Below are 6,000 nucleotides of genomic sequence, written 5' to 3'. Positions count from 1 at the left end.
ACTATAGACTAGACTATAGACTAGACTATAGACTAGACTAGACTAGACTATAGACTAGACTAGACTATAGACTAGACTAGACTATAGACTAGACTAGACTATAGACTATCTGCAAAAATTTTGCAAATACAAACGGAAAGTTAAACCTTCATTAACCCTTATCACTAAGGTAGGGCATAACGAAATTGTTCCATTTATGAAAATGATAAAAAATAACATTGAAAATATAAAAGTGGAATACTGGTTATATGTTTGTTTTCTAGTTGCTGATACCACTGAGAAATCAGCGTGAAATTATATTTTTGTGGTTTTATTGTCGTTTGTTGTTGAGTTTTGCATAATGTATGAATATAAGACAGAAATAACAAAGCTGGATAAACTGTAAACAACCAGCTTATAAATTGCTTTTTAACATGTGGGGTTTTTGTTTTCTTAAGCTGCATTAAACTGTTTTTTTGGGTTTTTAAGCGTCGCAATACTTTTTGGTTTTGAATTGTGGTGCGGAATGCACCTGCAGTATTAAGATTATTATACACTATATTAATATAGTGGAGAGGGTTTTATGCGTTTGTGCTTATGTTTGTAACACTGAAAAATATTGATCTCTCGCCCATTTTAAAGTAAACCATTCGGGTTTAAAGACTTTCTGTTTCGATTTAGGTATGTCCGTCTGTCGGACGGTCTGTCCGTCTGTCGATCTGTCTGTCTGTCGGTATGTATGTGTGTAGTGTACACGCATCAGCTCGCGATTTTCAAAATTAAATTTCGCACTCTTTTGATTCTAGGACAAAGCCTATTAAAAACTAATAAAATCAGTTTATTATTTTCCTTAGAGTAAATAGAATCGTACACCCAGAATAGGGAAATTCTAGTTTTGTCTGTAATCAAAATTATAGGCTTATCTATTTTTGAATGTATACTATTGCCTTCAGAATATCCTTAAACTCGGATTAAGTAATAGTTTGTAAAAAAAAGTGAAAACAGAAAACTTTCTAATCCAATTTATTTTTAGTTTCGAGTTCCTTTTTTTTGGATTATTACTAAAAACTAAATCTATAGACAAAAAACTTTCAACAACTAGGTAATTGTGTTAAAAAACTATGTTAAACAAACCAGAAAAAACAAACTCATATGAACGACACAAAAAAAAACTTTAGTAAAAATCAATTGTGTGTGTTTGTTTTTAAAATACGTTTTTGTGTCAAGGAATTGCATATATTTGCATAATTATATACAAATTTATGCATAATTTCACTCACTTATTGAGTGCGAACAAAAAGCAAATTGTCTATAGTTTGTGGAATAATTTATAGGCAAAAAGAAATGTTTTTAAACTATAAATTACTTAAATAACTAAGTATTCTTGGAATTATTCCAATTCACACAAACATCATAATCTTATAACGAAAATTTATGGTTTATTTTAATGTTATGAAAATGTAGATAACATATTTTTAAAATATGAATTTGTGGCAATGACTTTTTTAGTTAAATAATAAAAGATTTAAATTTTTATTTATTATTTTTTGTGAATTTAAAAAAATATATATAGAAAAATAATTTTTCCTTTTTTTACAGTTTCCTGCAATGCGTGCATTGTCCATATCATCGGCAGATGCTTTCATCTTGGTTTATGATGTCACAGATGCAACCACTTTTGAAGAGGTTCGCATGATACGTGATCAAATTCATGAGACTAAAGGCACCTCAGCTGTGCCAATTGTGGTTGTGGGTAATAAAATAGATTTAGTGGCCGATGATAGTGACCTAAGAGAGGTGAGTTTTATAAATGTTTATGTAACGCTTTCTTAACTTTGAAAAGAGGTCAGTTAACACTTTAATTGGCTGTCGTTATACATTCAAATATCAATTGTCATCTATGTGGCCAAATTGATGGCCGTTAAATATCGGATAATTTGTTGTATCCAATTTTAAAAATAAGCTCTTTTAATTTTTTAAAATTTTGATATAACTTTATTAAAAATTGCTTTTATTGAAACAATTACAAAAAGTAAATACCTTAAACTTAACAACAAGCTATTGAACATTCATTAAATCATGTGCAAATACTTTACACTTCAACACTTTTAAATTAAAATGCATGAAACCAAATTAGCCAGTGTGTTAAATGAAAAGGTTTTTTACCTTTTCATTTAACACACTGACCATCATAAAACCTTAACATTACACATAAACAAACAACCATCAAATTCTTAGCATCTAATCTCTAAAACAATCAATTATTAACAAATATTACTAAAGACAATTTCAGTTTGCATACTAATTTAAAATCACTCATACGCTTCGTAGCACCAACAAACATTTACTTGATTTCTATAAACTTATGATTAATTTCAAATTTCTTTTGCAATTTTATTTCAAAAACAGTAATATTTTTATTAAAGAATTCTTCCTTATACCAATAATAAATCTTACAGTTTTATTAAGATCTCAACTGAGATTGATAAAATGTCAAATTAAAATTCTTTTATGCAAGTAGTAGAAGAAAAAAGCAAACAAACTCATAAAAAATATCTTAGGAATCTTGAAAAAAAATTTGTTCTTCTTCAATGGATTTATATACAGATTTTCCTGTTTAACTTGTCTTATTGCTACGAACTTGCTGATACTCAGGCATGGAAGTAAAATGAAGCCAACCATTGTCCTTTAACCTCAAAATTTCTGTGGGAGTGGAGGGAAGATTAGTGAAAGCTGAAGTAAATAAACAAATCACTGAACAACAAAAATAAATAATAAAAAAAACGGAAAATAACTCCAATAACAAAAACAACATATTGAGAATGTAATCAAAATGCAAATTTCTATATTCCTTTATTACTTTTTCATACTGTGTATATATATATATATATATATATATATATATATATAGATGTATATCAGTCCCTTCTTGCTTGTTGAATCATTCTGTCCAAATATATGTTTATATGTTAGTTCTCCCTGATTCGTTTCAAAAACTACAACAAGTAGCGATCCCAAGCATCAATAATAACAAGACTAAGAACCCAACTTAACCAAGAGAAATATTTGAACTTATTTCAAATCTTTCATTACAAAGCCATTTTTATATTATATTAGAATATAAATTGATTTATTTGATAATGTGTTTGTATATTTGCTTGGCTGTCTGTTGAAGCGTATACTTAATATTTGTGCGTAAAAGTGTACGAGTGTAAGTGCAAGACCATTTAAACTTCTTGACATATTTTAACAAACTTTGCACAATGGAACAGTAGATCAATATTTCTAACATCAAAAACTAACCTTCATTTTAAGTAACAAGATTTGTGTGATTTAAAAATTACACCCTAAATGTTTAACTTCGCAAGCCACTGTGCTCTTTACAGCGCTTCGTTGGCCCTAAGTTGAACTGTTGAAAAGAAATTCAAAAGTTTTCTTCTTTCCATCTTTAATATTTTCATTTTTCTTTTTTCAATTTACCCAAATAATATTTTATTATTCACGATAAAAGCAAAACTCCAAAGAATTTATACAGAGCGAGAGTGAGTGAGCAAAAGATATAACCCTTTTCATTTATTCAGTGCCATCACACGCTCGATGCTGAATATATTAGTTGAGAATGATTTTTGCATTTAAAATTGTTTTTCTTTGGTGGTTTGTGGGGAAAAATAATAAAAAGGGTTTTCGCCAAGTTTTCTTTTGTATTTTTTATGTAATTGATGATGAGTGCGTAAGTTTGTTTATTTGTGCGGTTGAATGTGAAATAAAAAAAATGGAGTAAAACCCATCATTTGTTTTGCCTTTTGTATGTGTAAACAAAACGGTTTTTACATGTTGGCTGAATTTGTTTTTTTTTCAATCAGCAGAGTTTGCTTTTCGTGTGCCCTATTATAGGTCGTTGGGGACGAGAGTATAGGGTCACACTCTATACTTAAAAGTGTAGATAATAGTATTGTTAGTAAGATTATAGTTCAAACTATCGATTATAGAAACCAAAGCTTTATACTATAGTTCTGATTTCAGTCCACAATATGAAATGCAGTCGGAACATATACAATACTATAGTTCATGCAACGATTCTATAGTTGAAACGAAAAGTCGTCTTTTCAACGTTTTGAATTTTATGAAAAGTCGATTTTTCGACTTTTTTCATTTAATTTAAAGTCGATTTTCGACTTTTTTCATTTAATTAAAAGTTGACTTTTAGTATTTTGTAAATAGTCGACTTTTTCCGACTTTTCTCCTTTTTCGAATTTTGAACTTTTTTTAATTTTTTTCGACTATTTTCGACTTTTCAATTTTTTACTTTTTTCGAGTTTTTTTTTGACTATTTTAGAGTTTTTGACTTTTTCTCAAAATTTGACTTTTTTCGACTTTTTTCGACTATTTTCGACTATATTCGACTTTTTCCGACCTTTTTCCACTTTTCGACTATTTTCGACTTTTTCCGACTTTTTTCGACTTTTTTAGACTTTTTTACTATTCGACTATTTTCTATTTTTTCGACTTTTATTTACAAAGTCGACTTTTTTCATAGATGATAGTCAAGTTAACGACTTTTTGAAACAAAATAATCGATTGTTAGATTATTCGAAAGTCGATTTATACAACCCTAGATCGTACTATGAATTAGACTATAATACTGACTGAAGATTAGATATAGTCCTGACTATAGACTATACATTATATTCCAAACTATAAACTATACAGTCCAGACTATAGACTATATTCCAGACAATAGACTAAACTATAGACTATGGATTGAAATATAGTCCGGACTACAGACCAGACTACAGTTCTTTCTTTTTACTAGAATATAAACTAAACTAAAGTCCATAACATAGATTAGATTATAGTCCGAACTATGGACTACAATAGAATAGAATATACTATAGTCCAAACTACAGAAATTATTGTAGTCCATACTATACAATATAGTCCATATTATAGACTAGATATTATTCAAGACTAAAGTATAGTCAAGTCTACAGATAGATTATAATCCAGTCCATAGACTAGACAATAGTCCTAACTATATACTAAACTATGAACTAGTGTAGACTACAGATCAGCTACAGTTCTTACTTTAGAGTAGACTATGTTCGTACTATAGATAAGACTACAGTACTGCCCAAAACTACTCTATAGACCAAACTATACACTATAGTCAAGACTATTGAATAGGCTAAAGTTTATACTAGAGACTATAGAATAGACTATAATTAAGGCAATAGAGTAATATACAGTCCAAGCTATGGAATAGGCTAAAGTCTATACTATTGAATATAATATACTTCATACTGTAGAATCTTGACTATAAAATATACTACAAACTAGACTACAAAGTAGACTATAGTCCAGTCTATAGAATAGACTATAGTCCAGACTATAGAAAGTTATGATATGACCAAATTATAGATTAAACTGTAAATTAAGAATAACAACACTATAATATTTTGCTTTACATCCACTTAAACAAAAGGCGGAAATAGTAGAGTTTATAAAGTTCTTATATACCCTCTAAATCACTCAGCCGTAGTAAAGTAGAATAAGAGAAAAAACGAAAAGAAAAACATGACACAATAAGGTATGTGAACAATTTTCACTTTATTTTTGTACTCGAAACAATGTACAAAAAGGTGTTAATATTTGCACAGAGGATACAAGAAAATGGAAATTTTTAATAAATTGTTTTTTTTTTAAATTTAAATAATTTTTTTATTTTGATGGCGCTTTATTAAGGTAAATTTATCCCCAGATTATCGTAAATATTGTTTAATACATACAATTTGGTGGGCCGTAATGATAACTAATGAAGAGTTCGTGTAGATATAAAATTGAATGAAGGTACACATGTACGCATACTTTATTTTTAAACCAATAAGGTATACGTTCATGAGTGTAAAGCAATAGAAAGTACAAAGATTTGGTTTCCATAACTATGGCTAAATCTCATAAGTTTTATTTTGCTGTCTTTTCTTTTACATATTGGATTTGAACAAATACCTCTGGCAGTTTTGA

The 6,000-nt window shown here is 28.6% G+C and overlaps 1 protein-coding gene across 1 annotated transcript in view; it reads right to left on the bottom strand.

Moving 5' to 3' along the window:
- LOC111680610 overlaps positions 1-6,000 on the bottom strand; it is a 55,423-nt gene that overhangs the window by 3,591 nt on the left and 45,832 nt on the right. The window lies entirely within an intron of this gene.

This window comes from Lucilia cuprina, chromosome 3 (assembly GCF_022045245.1).
Source record: "Lucilia cuprina isolate Lc7/37 chromosome 3, ASM2204524v1, whole genome shotgun sequence".
Classification (NCBI taxonomy): Eukaryota; Metazoa; Arthropoda; class Insecta; order Diptera; family Calliphoridae; genus Lucilia; species Lucilia cuprina.
This window is presented reverse-complemented; position numbering and strand designations above follow the sequence as displayed.